Source organism: Oculina patagonica, chromosome 4 (genome assembly GCF_052425735.1).
Source record: "Oculina patagonica isolate OP01 chromosome 4, crgOcupat, whole genome shotgun sequence".
NCBI lineage: Eukaryota > Metazoa > Cnidaria > Anthozoa > Scleractinia > Oculinidae > Oculina > Oculina patagonica.
The window spans coordinates 50,000,546-50,018,546 of NC_135761.1; the positions used below are offsets into that span (position 1 = coordinate 50,000,546).

Sequence of the window (18,001 nt, forward strand, 5' to 3'; positions counted from 1 at the left end):
AAAAGTGGGGTCGCCTGGCAAGGCGCTTACGCTCTGAATTCCCCCCATCTGAAACAATATTCGCCTTATCGTGAAATAAACGTGAAAAAGGTAAAAATTTCGCACAATCGGTGGCAAGCTGAGAGCTGAGTGCTCTTCATCGAAAATATCTCGACTTATACCGCAGCCTGTTGTCGCGCACCAAACAGCAAAGTTAAGTTGCTGTGGCCAATAGGCCATATTTTGGCTAGCAAGCCACCTTTTTGACTCTTTTCCTGATGTATGCTTCAGTTTTGTTTTTTGAAAAATCTCTCTTAATTTCGTTGTGAAATATTGGTCTGGTGTGACGTAGATGTTTATTTGGCTGTTAAATATTTTTTTCAAACTCGGTGCGGCTTCGTGAAATCCAACCGCGGGAATTGGCAAAGATGAGCCTTTTGCGCCGCTTGGTGACAGCTGTTGTGGAAAACCGCCTGAAATTTGATTCACCCCCAGTGCTTTTTTCATCTCTGGGCTCCAATATTTGCTGTCAGAGCCAAAAACATTTATCAAATGGCCTTGCCCTGCCTTGTAATAAATGTCTGCCGTTGCTGTGTGGTTGTACGCGAACTCAACCTGTGCAACAAATTTTGTTCGGTCAGCGTTTGGATATTTTGCAAGAAAAGGTTTCCATGCATTGTCTTTTCCCGTGTAAAAAAGACACCGGGATCCCGGCGGGATCCCGGCGGGGATCCCGCCACGAACCAGGATCCCGTCAAGATCCCGCCGAGATCCCGCCAAGATGACTATATCCCGCCGGGATCCCGACCGGGAAAAAATTCCCGGCACGTCGGGATCCCGCCAAGAATCTTGCCGAGACCGGGATCCCGCCAAGAAAACAGACTTCCTGCCAGGATCCCGCCTGGGTAGAATTTCCCGCCACGGATCCCGGCAAGAATCTTACCGGGAATTATATTCTCGCCAAGATCCCGGCAAGAAAAAAAAAAAAAACACGGCAAATTTTTCACAGCGTGAATAAATCTCGGTAGCGTTCCCGGCGAGATTCAACTCACTTCTCAGTTCTCACCGGGAAAAGTCGATGCTTTGAAATTCTCTCAAATTCTCACAAATAGTATTATGCTGTGGTCGGAATGCAAGTCATGGCGTGTATTGATGAAATAAACTTAAAGTACTAATGAAAGTAGTAATTAAACCAGTTTGATTTTTAAAATGTCGAAAAAAATATAATACGTGACGGTGAGCCGCGGAGGTAATTCCCAGGAGGAAAGTTTTATCAGTCTAGACGAACTGGCGCGACAAAGAGGCGCGTGATAATAAGTGAAGATAAATTAAAAGATAAGAATTTTTATTGATCCGCGGTCTGTTTTTCAAGTTTTTTTAACTCTTTCTTTCTTTTCTTACCTTTGAGGAACCTTAATTAATACCTTTGAGTAATCCAATGACAAAAGCCAATGGCAAATTTCTGTCGGCCTTTTTCTTCCAATTGCAAATGCACTCGGGAATCCGCTGTAATTGCGCTTTTTGCCTTGAAAAAACATCTAGATGCTATTTTAATTGTGGCTCCGAAGAGGATATGAAAGAGATTTATATTTTTAGAGCTTATTTACCTTCCCGAAGACCACCCAGATAGCGAAGAATATTCCCGCCTTTTCCCGCAAGGTGTCGTGAACTGAGCGTTTCGATTGGCTGCCTTAGGTCACGTGGGACATTGTACACGCCACCCTCGGGAAGAGAAAAATTTTATTTTCAGTTGCAGGATGGAGTGTTTCTGTGTTTGCTCTTTACAACCAGGGCTGGAAAATGTGTTTTTTGGCTGCTTTCGTTATGAACTTGAGTTTAGAATCGACTTTACTTCAGGGAAGAGCTCCTCTGTGGAAACTGCTGGAATTTGCTGTTAATTCGAGCGACAGGTTGCCATCTTGTGGGATTCGTCAATTCAATGGACTTGTTGAACTTCGAACAGTGGAAGGAGATAGACATTTTGAGTACGGGCCGTTTAATGCGAAGTTGTACCTGTTGATGCTTGAGACGTAAACTTATGCTTAAATATTGTATTGTTATTTAAAAAGCTTCGGGAAAGAATGCTCCTTCGTCTTCGGCGGTTTGTTCGCAGATGATCGAAAGATAGTTCGCTCGTTTGGTAGTTCACATCATTGCACCTTCCTTCGCTTGAGCACAAGGTAAAGGTTAGTTGCCTTTATGTATTTGTTGTCTCGTTCAAAACATTTTACAGAAGAATATTCGCTTTTTTGCTTGTGATCTGAACTAAAGCTCGCTCTCTCCGACTTGTGCAACCATTGAGAAATATATGTGCTTGATAGCAAAACTGTGGCCATCTTTTTCTGTAAGCTTCTGTAAATAAATGATGTTGTTTTGATACAGAACTAGTGTGTTTGTTTTGCCGGTATGCGAAACGCCAAGATATGTTTACTATTGTTTTAATTAGTTTGTCAGTATCTGATCTACGCTGTAAATAAATGCCAGAATTCCTGCCATGAATCTCTTCGAGAAAAGAAATTGTCGGTAACCAAAATTCTTGCCGGGATCCTTGCCATGAATCTTGTCAAGATTTTGGCAGCGGGGAATTTCTCTTCAGGCCAAGATCTTGGCGAGATTCTCGGCAAGATAATTCGCCGGGAATCTTGGCGGGATTATGGCCGCCGGGAATTCGTTTCCCGCCGGGATCCTGCCGGGATTATGGCCGCCGGGATTTTTATTCCCGGCAGGAATCCCGGCGGGATTCCTGCCGGGAGGCGGGATCCCGGCGGCCATAATCCCGCCAAGATTCCCGGTCTCGTCCCGCCGGGATCCCCGCTGGGATCCCGGCAAGATCCCGCCAAGATCCCGGTTGGTTTTTTACACGGGTTGCCGCTTTAGAAATTGTAGTTGCTTCTGGGGTTTTCATCCACTTCATAAAACCTTTTGTTTTTGCATCCATGGTCCTCTTTTATATTAAACATTTTTTATTTTTATTTAATATAAAAATGGTTGTGCTGACTGTTACCACAAAAGAAAATCCGAACACTGTTTATTTTGACCAGCCTATTCCAAAACCAAGCTATATCCGGCTTTTAAGTTGTTCTCTTTACAACAGCTGGAATAGTTTGGAAAAGGATGGAATAGTTTTTTATAAACAAGTGAACAAGGAAGAGAAGGCGCGTTATATACGGCAAGGAAACTTCTCACTCGATGACATTGGGAGTATTTTTGAAAAAGGATTTCCAGAGAAAAACATGTTTTCTGTAACAAAAGGTATTGCAGGTCGTTCATTGATAATAAAAGCAAAAGAGCCCAATTTAAAAGCTTTTGGACTGAATGAAAGTCTTATTAAGTTCTTTAATTTGCCTGGGTTTGAGAATTACGCAAGTATTGAAAAGGAATTTTTTGAAACAATTGAGGTAAATAATGTTTCAAATCCTAAAAATTACTTCATCAACTGTGACCTTATCGACAAGCAACAAAGCTTGCTAAATGGTAAGCCATCAAGCCTTTTAGCGTTTTTTGACATACGTGGAAAACCGTATGAAAAAGTTTATTACCAAAATACACATTTTAACGTCTTGCGCGACGTTTCTGCTGAAGAAAATGTATCATCTCTGACTCTTTCGATTAGAGATGAGAATGGAAAGCCATTCGATTTTAACGGCACAAATCTTACATATGAGTTGGAATTGAATTAAATTAAATACAAAAATAACTTTTATGTATACGAGACCATGTCATCTGCTAATGTTCTCCCGAGTGCCCCTGCTTATGGTGATCGCGAAGAAACACAACTTTATCCAAGCCTCCCAACAAATGCCGAAAATTTTCGGCTGACTGAAATAAGTAAAATTGAAAAAGAAATATCCGCTGAAGCTGAGCATTACAGGCTTGTGTTAAAAAAATATAAAAAAGTCCGGAAAGTTATTCACTATTCCGTGGTCTGTCTTGGCGCCGTGACGGCAGCTCTGTCTTCTGGAGCTGTTGCCACTTCACTTACTGGTGTTGGAATTGTTATCGGCGTTCCTGTTGCAGCAGTAGCAGGTATATCTGGCGCAGCTTCCACTGGCCTGTCAGTTATCAACAAAAAGCTTGAACGTAAAGTTAATAAGCACTCAAGAATCCTCGCTCTGGCTGTTGCAAAACATGACTCGATAAACAGCTCTGTCTCACAAGCTCTGAATGATAATCTTGTTTCTGACAAAGAGTTTCAACTGATCACACGAGAAATGCAAAAATATCGCCAACTTAAAGATACTTTACGCTCAAACTTTGCAAAAAAACAAACAAATTCACTCCAGCCAGACATCGGAAAAATTCGGGGAGAAATCAAGAGAGAAGAACGCAAAAGATTGGAAAAAAAACTTCTCGAAAGTGCCACCGACATTTCGAAATAAAATTTCAGTCCAATAAAACATTTTTTCATTTTATAAAAGAATGATTGTCTGCGCTCATCTTGTCGTTTACTTTGTGATGGAAGCATTGTCGTTCGAGTTGCAAAAAAATGTTCGAGACATCACAAGAGAGGTTGTTGTTTGCCTGAACGAGGCAAAATAAAAGGTTAAAGCGTGCTTAAAGTGACTTTCAGCCGAGTCGAAATCAGAAAAAAAATAAACACTTGATTTAATCCCCACAGTCAAGGGCTTGTCTGAACAATGCATGCAAATTTTTTTTGTGTGTGTGGGGAATGTCCCACAGCGTCAGACTTATGCAAATCAACAGCTTTTTAATGATATAATAAGCAATCAATAAACATTACAAGTGTGTTAAGTAAAATAATTTTATTCAGTTGCTAAGTTAAATGTTCGTTGACAACGGCGGACATCTATGGCCGCGGTATCCAAGGTAAATTGTTCGTTGACAACGGCGGACATCTATGGCCACGGTATCCAAGGTAAATTGTTCCTTGACAACGGCGGTCATCTATGGCCACGGTATCCAAGGTAAATTGTTGCTTGACAACGGCGGACATCTATGGCCACGGTATCCAAGGCAAATTGTTCCTTGACAACGGCGGACATCTATGGCCACGGTAACTAAGGTAAATTGTTCGATGACAACGGTGGACATCTCATGGCCGCGCGGCGTCTGTCCTTTGATGACTTGACAAGTTTTGGTCAAGTTTTAGAACTTGGCAAGTTTTTGTCAATTCGGGTTACGCGTAACCCCATTCCAATGTGATGACGTGGTTAGGCTTTTAACTTGGCCGATTTTTGTCAAGTTTGAGAACTTGGCTGATTTTGGTCAATTCGGGTTACGCGTAACCGATTGCATACCAATATGATGACGTGTTTAGGCTTGTAACATGGCAAATTTTGGTCAAGTTTGGCAAACGCTTAAGTTGTATCAGGCTATCGTTTGACATCTACAAATGATTCATGTCGATAAACTGAGTTAAATCTTCTTAATTTTGATAGAAAAAGGTTTGAGAAACGTCTACAAGCATCCGATATACTTAACCTTGCGATCAAACTTAACGACCAAGCATCTGATTGTTGTCCGTAATTGCTTAAGTTTCGCGAAGCGAAGGCACGAATAGCTGATGTAAAATATTATAATCGGATCCTCGTTTGTCGTTTCCAAATGATTCATGTCCGTAAGCTGTGTCTTTGCTCCTTTTTCAATGAAGGTTTGATAAACGTCTTTATACATCGGCCATACTTGTTTGTGTAATACAAAAAAGCTTATGTGAATAATATAAAGTTATAATTTTAACTGTGATTGGTCACAAAAGACGTCATTACATCGGGAAATAACCTATTAACTAAAAATAGTAATGACGCCTGGTGAATAAAATTACCGTGATCTTATATTGTTCTTTTATGTGCTAGAAAGTTCTTAGCTCAATATTTCACGGTATATTTACATGTTAGTCAAATTAAATATTGTTGTTGAATAAATCATAGCTCTCAAAAAACACATACAAAGAGTTTGAGTTGTTTTCCGGCTAAAAATATTCAAGATGAAAAAAAAAAACAATTAGATTACGTCAAGGGGGTTTCCCACGTAATTGACACAGGGTAAACAATGACTTCCTGTGTTACTCAATAATTTATGCACTCACCGGAGCGTGCAAGTTTTGTTTAGCTTGTTAAAACGTTTGCGACAACACTGCTGTCTAGTTTTTTTAATTTTTCAATCAGCTCGTCTGTTAAAAAGATTGTTATTTGTTTTTCATTTTCTTTAGTTTTTTTGTAGGTTGTAAACGCTTTTCCACGAGATCTTTTCAAGTTTTTCTTTACATTCAAGTTAATTTCTCCAGTTCTCCCTCTTCCCATCTTCGTTTACTCAATAAGAGCATTTGTTCAATAGGAATTATTTCTGGCACAGCAATTAAAGGTTGGTTGTAATTTAATACAATGGCGCCATACAACGATTGGTACACTGTCGGGTCCGGCGAATCTGCTTCAGGAAGTTAGGAATGTGAAAGCCACTCACATTTTCCTCCTTTCGCACAAAAGGGCTGGCCTTGCGGGCCCCACACACATGAGAGTTTTGGCATTGCGACCCCCACACACATGAGAGTTACCGGTTGTGGACACAACTTGCAAAAAATAGCGAGGCGAGACTGGCGAGCCAGCGAGCCAGGCGAGCCCGAGCGGTTTTTTTTGCAAGTTGTGTCACAACCGGTAACTCTCATGTGTGTAAAGGTATCATGTTACATCCGACACTTCCTTTCCTTTGATTTGTTTTTCATCAGTTGACTAACTTCCGTATCATTTTGTAAAATCTCTGCCTGAGAGGGGCTTCGTGTGAAAGCGAAAAACTCTTTAGTGTTTGAACATGCTTTCGTGAAAGAAATCTTCACACTACGTGCTTCTCGGCTTCATGCTTGAGTGAGCGTGTGACGTGTTCACCAGACTGTGGCGGGAGCATGACCTGGAAAAAGCCGGCCCGGGAAGCCGGCTTCCTTAACACACCTTCATTTTGACGTCGATTGATCGGCCGTGTGTGTGACCTTTTACTAAAGGAAATCCTTCTCCGGTATATGGGCTGTCAAATGATTTTGTGATTTGCTTCAAGGAAATCCTTATCCTGTATATGGGCTTTCACATGATTTTGTGATTTGCTTCATGTCAAAATCGAAAATATGTATCACGATCAGTCGTTCAACATCTTACTAGAAAACATGAAACAGCGCTTTAAACTGAAAAAGTGTACTCATTGTATGTATTCTCAATCAAAGTTATTATAACAATGTCAATTGATTGGCCATATTGCATTCTGCACTACCCTTTGAGTCTCTGAGTTATTATCGAACTGTAATCAACAGGATAAGATGTAACTTTTGGCAAAAAACTGCACATGGTGTTCAGAGCCACCTTAAATTTTCGAAAAATAATATGTAAATTATTATTTTAAACTTTGTCAAAAGTTGCATTTTGTCTTGCTGATTAAAATTTACCCATAAAATAGAAATCACTGTGTTATTCTTCACAACGCGTGAATAAAAATCGTACGCGTTCACTAACCATGAGGTAATCTATATATCTTCCCGTGAATTATCTAATCTTAAGATTACTGCTTTTCGTTTCTATGAGTTCTCCTTTTAAAAAACATGAGTCGATTTCCTTTTGAGTTGATTATCATTCCCGTCAGTTGATAAACTCAGTTGCCGAGGGTTGATTTTGCGTACGTGACGTGAGCAACCCAATTCAGTGAGATATGTCCAGAAATGCACGCAATGACGAAAATGACGAATTTGGCGAAATTTCGCCAAAGTCTAAGATTTGAGCGAACGAGCTCGAGAGGAGGGGTACCACGAAAGCGGCGAATTCGACGAAAACGACAAATTCGACGAAAATAACGAATTTGGCGAAATTTCACCAAAGTCTAAGATTTGAGCGAACGAGCTCGAGAGGAGGGGTACCACGAAAGCGGCGAATTCGACGAAATCGACGAAAAGGACGAATTTGGCGAAATTTCGCCAAAGTCTAAGATTTGAGCGAACGAGCTCGAGAGAAAGGGTACCACGAAAGCGGCGAATTCGACGAAAATGACGAATTTGGCGAAAATTCGCCAAAGTCTAAGATTTGAGCGAACGAGCTCGAGAGGAGGGGTACCACGAAAGCGGCGAATTCGACGAAAACGACGAATTCGACGAAAATAACGAATTTGGCGAAATTTCGCCAAAGTCTAAGATTTGAGCGAACGAGCTCGAGAGGAGGGGTACCACGAAAGCGGCGAATTCGACGAAAACGACGAATTCGACGAAAATGACGAATTTGGCGAAATTTCGCCAAAGTCTAAGATTTGAGCGAACGAGCTCGAGAGAAGGGGTACCACGAAAGCGGCGAAAATGACGAATTTGGCGAAATTTCGCCAAAGTCTAAGATTTGAGCGAACGAGCTCGAGAGGAGGGGTACCACGAAAGCGGCGAATTCGATGAAAACGACGAATTCGACAAAAATGACGAATTTGGCGAAATTTCGCCAAAGTCTAAGATTTGAGCGAACGAGCTCGAGAGGAGGGGTACCACGAAAGTGGCGAATTCGACGAAAACGACGAATTCGACAAAAATGACAAATTTGGCGAAATTTCGCCAAAGTCTAAGATTTGAGCGAACAAGCTCGAGAGGAGGGGTACCACGAAAGCGGCGAATTCGACGAAAACGACGAATTCGACGAAAACGACGAATTCGACGAAAATGACGAATTTGGCGAAATTTCGCCAAAGTCTAAGATTTGAGCGAACGAGCTCGAGAGAAGGGGTACCACGAAAGCGGCGAAAATGACGAATTTGGCGAAAATTCGCCAAAGTCTAAGATTTGAGCGAACGAGCTCGAGAGGAGGGGTACCACGAAAGCGGCGAATTCGACGAAAACGACGAATTCGACGAAAATAACGAATTTGGCGAAATTTCGCCAAAGTCTAAGATTTGAGCGAACGAGCTTGAGAGGAGGGGGTACCACGAAAGCGGCGAATCCGACGAAAACGACGAATTCGACGAAAATGACGAATTTGGCGAAATTTCGCCAAAGTCTAAGATTTGAGCAAACGAGCTCGAGAGAAGGGGTACCACGAAAGCGGCGAAAATGACGAATTTGGCGAAATTTCGCCATAGTCTAAGTTTGAGCGAACGAGCTCGAGAGGAGGGGTACCACGAAAGCGGCGAATTCGATGAAAACGACGAATTCGACGAAAATGACGAATTTGGCGAAATTTCGCCAAAGTCTAAGATTTGAGCGAACGAGGTCAAGAGGAGGGGTACCACGAAAGCGGCGAATTCGACGAAAATGACGAATTTGGCGAAATTTCGCCAAAGTCTAAGATTTGAGCGAACGAGCTCGAGAGGAGGGGTACCACGAAAGTGGCGAATTCGACGAAAACGACGAAGTCGACGAAAATGACGAATTTGGCGAAATTTCGCCAAAGTCTAAGATTTGAACGAACGAGCTCGAGAGGAGGGGTACCACGAAAGGGGCGAATTCGACGAAAACGACGAATTCGACGAAAATGACGAATTTGGCGAAATTTCGCCAAAGTCTAAGATTTGAACGAACGAGCTCGAGAGAAGGGGTACCACGAAAGCGGCGAATTCGACGAAAACGACGAAAATGACGAATTTGGCGAAATTTCGCCAAAGTCTAAGATTTGAGCGAACGAGCTCGAGAGGAGGGGTACCACGAAAGCGGCGAATTCGACGAAAACGACGAATTCGACGAAAGTAAGGATTTTGGCAAAATTTTGCCAAAGTCGAAGATTTGTATACACCGCAATGACATGATTATTAGCCAACAAGTTTATAGCATGAGTTGGCATAGTAAAACAATATAATAACGAAAAGGAAACTCACATGCCTACCGGTAAGTGTTCTTATGGATTTTGTCATTTCCATCTGCAGGTAACATAGTGTCTTGTAAAATTTTTCTATCTTGTTACTAATATTCTTATACTTGGAGGAGTAGAATTATTGAAGCCATCACTGAAGTCAATCCACTGAGTGATGTCTAAAATATTTGCCACAGGTTGTTGATGTGAAACTATTAAAAGTGAGTCCATCACACTTATAGGTTTTATCACACTCCTGACAGTTGTGAATTGAGTAGATGTACTCAATCTATATACAGGTGGCTCTTCAAGCTTTCTTTGTCCAACTGCGAAGACATTTGCTGGCGTATTTATGCAGAATTTAGTCTTATTTTAAGATGAAGAAATTCTGAATTCGCAACAGAGAACGCAGTGAAAGCTCGAGTTTCCTTGATGTAGTGTTATTTCCAGACTTTGCGTTTCACGTTTATAATAGTTGTTTGAACTGCATGAAGCTCACATCAATTGTGGTACTGGGAAGAACGGGTATATGTGTTTCACTCTGTGTGAAAACCAAAAAGCTTGGAATGTGCCACACCAAGTCTTCACTTACTTGAGAAATTAATCATTGTTCTTGAAAACACAACAATAATCAACGCCGCCATCTTGGAGGCAGTTAGCTTACATGACGTACCTACCCATGGCGTAAGGGAAACCGCTGTGTGACACACATTGTAATCTCAGATTGCTCAGACTATGATCTTTATAAACAGCGGATTTTTTCTATAACACAAAATACGTCATGTAAGCTTTCTAATTCCAAGATGGCGGCAAACCATCGATTTCTTGGCGATTTTTGGGAGTGTAATGGCCCTGGACTTTACTGGATTCCTTCGTTCTACACGCCTTCTTTTGGAAAGGTTAAAAGCAGTAAAACAAAAGGAAAGGGTGATTCTTTCGTACAGCCAACTGCAGCCTTGTTACAATTCCATCAGTGCACAAACACAATCTGGAATTCCCTAGAGCTACATTATATCAATGACACTCTGCTCAGGACAGCAGGAAAGGCTGCATGGATACGAAAGATTCCTTGTACTTTCTTCTCCATGTTTACCTGACCATGTTTGAAGAACGAGACATACATACATGTACTTTTTTTAGCTGTCTACTTGTCCAATGTGTCAACATGTTAAGCCTGTGCAACTGGCATTCCTGATTTCGATAGAGCTTCAGTATATCAACGTCTCCTACGACAGCAGGAAATTCTGCATGGATAGGAAAGATGCCTAAACCATATCTCATGAAGTTGGTAAGATTGCATAATTGAGTTGATTCTCATACAAATATGCAAATAGAATAACAGACCACAACAAAATTGTTGTTGTAATGTTTTAACTTGTGTCATGTCTAAAGAACGAGGGATTCATGTATGTATGCACATTTCCAGTTGTTGAGTTAAATGACATAACTTTGCTGGCTTGACAAAATTTCGTCGATTTCGTCATTTTCGTCAAATTCGTCAAATTCGTCAGCACTGCATGTTGTTGTAATGTTTTAACCAGTGTCATGTCTAAAGAACGAGTCATTCATGTATGTATGCACATTTCCAGTTGTTCAGTTAAATGACATAACTTTGCTGGCTTGACGAATTTGACGAAATTTCGTCAAATTCGTCATTTTCGCCAATTTCGTCAGCACTGCATGGGTTGAGATAAATGACATAACTTTGGTATTTTCGTCAAATTCATCAGCACTGCATGGGTTGAGTTAAATGACATAACTTTGTCATGTCTAAAGAACGAGTCATTCATGTATGTATGCACATTTCCAGTTGTTGAGTTAAATGACATAACTTTGCTGGCTTGACGAATTTGACGAATTTTCGTCAAATTCGTCATTTTCGTCATTTTCGTCAAATTCGTCAAATTCGTCAGCACTGCATGGGTTGAGTTAAATGACATAACTTTGCTGGCTTGACGAATTTGACAAAATTTTGTCGAATTCGTCATTTTCGTCAAATTCGTCAGCACTGCATGGGTGGAGTTAAATGATATAACTTTGCTGGCTTGACGAATTTGACGAAATTTTGTCGAATTCGTCATTTTCGCCAATTTCGTCAATTTCGTCAAATTCCTCAGCACTGCATGGGTTGAGTTAAATGACATAACTTTGCTGGCTTGACGAATTTGACGAAATTTCGTCATTTTCGTCGTTGCGTGCATTTCTGGACATAAGTGAATTCAGTACAGCGATACCAATTTTAGAACCAATCACAAGCCAGAAAGGTGAGACGGCGATACCACGATTCGGCGAAATGTTATTGACGTCTTTCTCCTAAGCAAAACTGTTTAAAGGGAATCGCGATACTATTTTATATTGTCGTGAATTTATTTTATTCTGTCGATCGTTTTGCCATGAGAGCATATCTGTTATGCCAAAATAGAATCAGTTTAACCGTAAGCGATATACTGTGAGCGTATACCTTCACAAAAATTACTGTGCCATACCGATTGGCCCCTTGGAGATGTGGAAACAAACATTGTGAAATCCAGTAAAAATAAATGAATTGGGAGTTCCGCTTTTGGGCTTGCTCCGCATTTCTCCGGCTTTTCATACATCCAGCATTTTGACTGACAGTCAAAGTAAGATGCTATAGATGCCATTTTGGGCAGAAATAATGGACAGTTTTTTTCTTTACCGGCAGTGGCGGTAGCAGAAATTCCTATTTACTGAGAAAATTTCACATTTTCAAGCTATTTAGAATTTTTGGTCGTATGGAGACTTGTTGTTAATTTCTTACTTTTACTTACTTTACTTTTTTTCTTTACCTGCAAGTAATCAAAGTGGAAAGGAAGTTCACATCTTTACTTGAAAGCCTATACTTGCTAAAATGTGTCAGTTTTTTAAACATAATTTACCAGTCACGGTGAACTTAATTAATACGTGACCGCTGTGTCTGTCTTTTGTTGAATTGGCAAACTGTATTTACCTTCACACAGTAGTAATTAGGCGCAATGTCTGTACCTTACTTTGGATTTTTTGGTTTCGACTTTTTTCGACGAGATATCAACTGACGAGATCTCAACATCAAAAGGAACAGTTTCCCTTTTCACATAAGCCGCCATTCAATAGTATTATCTCGGGATGAGACAGGAAATACATTTGCCTGATTTGACCTCGAAAAGAAAGTTTCAGGATTGTCAATCATTCGATATAGTTCAATGAATGCACGGCCGACAAGAAAAGACCTCTAAAAATTAACTTGTTCCGACTACCGATCACTTGCTCGCAGAGATTGCTTCAATTCAACGCAATGTCCAACAACCACAGAAACGAAAATCATAAATTACTAATTAGGCAAAGTTAGGGGGACGACGTCAATAGCATTGCAGTGAATTAAACGTATTGTAGTGGTGGTAATTGACATTAGATAAATAAATCGAATTAATGGCGAAATAATGCATATTCTTGGCTTGCATCATTCGTTTCATTCGCGATAATCGCTCAACTATCCTACTGTTTTCAATTAGTTATTAAAATATCTTAAGGACTTCAATATAGAATTTGGTTTATAAACTGAGCAATCTTACAAGTATCTAGCGCGACTATTAAATTTTAATTTATCGAGTTGTCAAAGTGTTCGAGAAAGACAACCAAAATCGGACGTCCGCGCAGAGGGAGTCCGATTTTGTAAATTACTAACTATGGTATGATTACAGACCGAATTGGACTGCACTCAGTCCTATTACCATTATTAAGAATACGGAGGGAACAATACGCGTGATAAATTGAGGTATCTATGGATAGCGTTTGTTTATAACAAGAAACGCGTGATAAATAGAACTCAACGATCAACGAAGGAAGGAAACGTTAAATGCTGTGTGTCTGAAGCTAAGCCACCAAAACATTCTGATTAACCAAGATGTCTTTAGTCCGGGCGAATCGACTCTTAGTCCGGGCAAATCGACTTTTTCTTCGGGAGCATCGACTCACATTTTGTGAAACGTCTCCGGCCGGGCGAACGGGCTATCGGACGAAACAACTGCAATTCAACAAGCAGACAAACACGTTTCCAATTCTGATCTTGTTCTCAAGTGGACAACGAATTTCATGCTTGAAGCGATGTTAACCTGTTACCAAACTTATTCAGAACCTTACAAGGTTAAAGAATTCTAGCGCTAGCTAATTCTTCGAATGAGCACGAGGCGTGTCTATACAAATTCTAATATTATCCACCATTTTGTCAGAAACTAACCATATTGTCTTACCTGGAATAGCCGATCACTCAGATTTGCGTGTCTTAGGTCTTGTCCTCATGATGTCGTCTACAACTAACGGCAAGCATAGTGCTCTGATGAGCGACAGAGTAGTAAATGCCAAATTCTAGACGCCATGCAGACTCTTCGGCATGCGTATTACTAAACAACTGAAACAATGGCATGCCTGATGACCTCGTTCCCAGATCATACATGTGATTTGAATGTTGTAAGACCTTTTGCCATCTTTTTTTGGTTGTTGTTGTTGTTTATCTCGATTTATCGCTCACAATAAGACTTTTTGGTGCTCTATTCTGGACCGATAACTTTCAAACCAATTTGTTTCGCTTTTATCTCGCCTTTTTTTGACAAGCGTTACATGGTCGACGTCACGCACTCGCGTTTTGCTTCCTACAAAACAAATTCGCAGCCAGTCATCGGCGTCATGCGGTCAGAGCTGTTTAGGCCAAAAAAAAAAAAACGAAACGAAACCAAAACAAGAAAACAAAAAACAATTTGGTGTTCCCCCAAAACAGAAGCAAATGCAGGGGTTGTGTTTTAAATAAACATGATAATAATTTTCTGTTGCATCCGAGGGTTCACAAAGCAAAACCCGCCAAAGTGTTCCCGTCACTGATATAGTTCAGGATAAATATTTTAAAACTGAGAACAGTTAGGGACCGCAAACATGAACGACATCTCATTTAATTCATTCAAGGTGCCTTTACAACACACTAAGCGGAACCTGATAAGCCTCCTTCTTATTGTCCCTCGCGGAAACTTAAACCCGGGGAAATTTCTTGGAATTGGTTGTCCACTTTATTGAGTTATTTTTTCAAAATAGCTCTTTAGTCGGCGCGATGTTCCGTGACTCAGTGGGTCAGTGGGTCAGTGAAGTGTGTTTGTTTGTCACACCAATCAGATTTCAGGTACTATCAGAACCAATCAAATTGCAGTTTATAAAGGCGAAGTAATCTGACGAAATTATGTGTCGCAGCGTGTCGCAGTTCGTTTTCGTTGAAAGATTAATTGGTGAGTTGTGGATTATCATGGATTTGAAACGTATTCGTAGTTTGCGAATCAAATTGTGAGCTTCGATACAAAGTTCCCAACTTCTGCCCGAATTTATTAAATCCTTCTGTAGTTATGTTATCAAAAAGGGCTTTGCTACGCTAAACTGTTGGAAACAAATGTCATAAAAATAAAAAACTTTTATGTTCAGCGAGCTGTAAACATGTTGTCTCGAACAAATTAGTCTTCCCTGTCGCGTCGCGTCGGCTTCGATTAAAATCAATTTTACATATGGGTAAACCATCCAGTTTCATCCGGTTTACAAACGCAGAAGACTTGAAATTGAAGATAGTGAAGATTATGCCTCACAGAAATCGTTAAATATGTGTTTTCATACAAAAAAGTTAAAATTTGACCAAATTTCTACATGCATGATATTTATTTATTGGCAAATCACTTGCGTGATCGCTGATGCGAAACGTTGTCTTGCGCTTCAAGCTACTTTCCTTTACAAGTTCTAAAATCTTCGAGTTCAGAAATCGCCATGACTTTCGAGCAACATGTCTTGTTTCTCCTCAACTCGTTCAAACATTGAACCGGTACAAGTAACTTTACTGTTAAAAGCAACTACGATCGATAGCAAAAACAGAATAAGAGCGTGCCATTTCGTGACAACTTGATAACTCAATTAGTTCTTGTTTGTTGAATAGAATTTACGTTGTGAATGAACGAAAATCTTTGTTGAACAGTTTTGACAGGAAACAAATACTCCAGGTGTACTGCGCTTTAAAGAACTTTTCCGAAGAGAGTGGTTTTTTTATTTGATTCGTTTATTACTTCGTTTATTATAGTACTTTTCGTTCAATGTATATATGGAGACGTGGCTTTTTCGAGAAAAACAAGGGTATCGTGTTACGTTCGTTTTAAAAAAACAAAGGTATCATGTTACAGTGTTTGGCAAAAAGCCAAAAGTATTCCGTAACAAACAAAAGTAACCCATTACGGTTGCTACAAAGCTAGCAACAAAATAACCGCTTTAAACAGAATAAGAACGTGCCATTTTGTGACATTTTGACAATTGAATTAGTTTTGTTTTTTAATTAAATGATGAAAATTTCTGTATTAAATAAAACAGTTCTGATGTATCAAAATGCATGTTAAAATTATTTTGTTTGCAAGCAAACTTTGTGCAAAAAAGTGACTCCGTGGGGCGCCATACACAAATAGCTCAACCCATGGCATAAACCATCCCAACAGGACAATCACCCAGTTTCACCCCAAGCCACCCCATAAATTGAAAGAATAACTCCTGCACGAGGGCGAGTGGCAACCTCCTTCAATGGAAAACGAATTGTTTATCTTGAAGCATTTTGAAAGTTTGTAATATTGGATGTTATTATTGAAACTATTCCGCAGAAATTTTTTCCTTTGATGTTTCCGAGCATCATTCTAAGAGAAAGAACTGCGCATTATAAAAAAAATTACTTTTAAAATAAGGCTAATAGGTTGCTGTTTTTGGTTGGTTTCCTCAGAAACGAAACGTTATTGTTTTGGATTCGATGTGAGCTATTTACACAGCGTGGTCTACTATCCAAACAGAAGTACGCTCGGTAACCACAATGTCAACACGTTGTGCTGAAGGCAAACAAACTCGTTTTCCATGCTCTTAAAATATCGGAAAGATAACCCTCAGCAACACCAAAAAATATTGAAACTTTTGACGACTTAGACAATGCTTTTAAGTTCGAATTAAGCGATGTATTGGCGAAAAATATTAAGCGAGCTCTTTCCGTGTTTTTAAACAAATTGTTAATTTAATTTTACCAAACATCACGTACGATAAAACTTCGTTTGAATTTTAAGATACATGCAGTAATATTATATGGAAACGTCAGCTGCATGTTACTGATTCAGCTGATTTAATTTATAGCAACACACTGAAAGGGTAGACATTTGACGGCAAAAGGAATTTTAGCTTTCACGAACGAAAACACCAAAAGAATTCGCTTTTGTTTATCATATTGGCATAGCCTGCGAACGCAGACGTATTTTTGCCAGTCGCTTCAACGACATGAGAAATTTAATAGAGTTCAACTGTAACTGAAAAATGTAGATGTTTAATAGCTAGTTCGGGCGGTTTATTCCCGGGTTTATTGCAGTTACACGCAGAGATAGCTGAACATGAAAATAGTAACAATCGATCAATCGCCTTTTAAAACCAGTTATCCTTGAGCTCATGCATTTGACCAATTTCCTTGTCTTCCGCGTCAAAACCTTGTTTCCTTAATTCCTCACAATTTATCCCAACCCTGTCGAAACCGGTTTGCCCGACACCCAAGGGACCAATATATGATGCTGTTATTGGTTATTTCGGTTGTTAATCTAATTATCCTCACTCCCAAGGGAAATACACACGTACCCTGAAAACAACTAGGGATGCCCTGAGACATCCCCAAAAAAGAAGAAAACAAAAAGAACACAAAAGCTCAAGGCGTGCCCTGTGAGGCCGAAAAAGAGCCGTGAAATCCCCCCTTCGGGAGGGGGGGGGGGGAATACTTGGGTCAATTTTGGCTGGGTATGTGCCGCTGGCCTCTCAGAGCCCGGCCCTTACCCATTATAGTCTATTCGTTGGCCAATTATAGACCCCATCTTAGTCACTTTTGTGCAACTGGTTTTAAAATGTTTAAGTTGTGATTTCAAGAACGGAATGTAATGCGAGCCAATCGATAAATATTAAAACAACAGCACTTGAACTACGGTAACGTTTTTTTTAACCGAAAATCTTCCCAATTTGTTTTTTCAATACCCAAAATCCCTAAATCTACTTGCAGGAATTTTCTTACGTCCAAAATCCCAAAAATGTGGGACCCCATTCTAGTTACTGTATTGACCGGTTCTGTTTTGCAGAACCAAGTAGGACTGAGAACTAACTACAGGAACAACTACGAGAACAAAGATCAAGTTTACGTCAATAAGAAATCGCCGCGAGGAACACAAAGCAAAACACACCTGGGAAGTTAGAAA

The 18,001-nt window shown here is 40.1% G+C and overlaps 2 protein-coding genes across 3 annotated transcripts in view; both read right to left on the reverse strand.

Annotated features, from left to right (window-relative positions):
* LOC144650412 (uncharacterized) overlaps window positions 1-14,337 on the reverse strand; it is a 264,303-nt gene extending 249,966 nt beyond the window's left edge. The window contains exon 1 of one of the 2 annotated variants that reach the window (XM_078510077.1): window positions 13,979-14,131. The gene's annotated coding sequence lies outside the window, so the exon portion shown is untranslated. Of the gene's footprint in view, window positions 1-13,978 lie in introns of both variants that reach the window. The other variant, XM_078510078.1, reaches the window with a different exon arrangement.
* LOC144650428 (D-inositol 3-phosphate glycosyltransferase-like) overlaps window positions 1-18,001 on the reverse strand; it is a 107,404-nt gene that overhangs the window by 70,625 nt on the left and 18,778 nt on the right. The gene's annotated exons all lie outside the window — the stretch shown is intronic.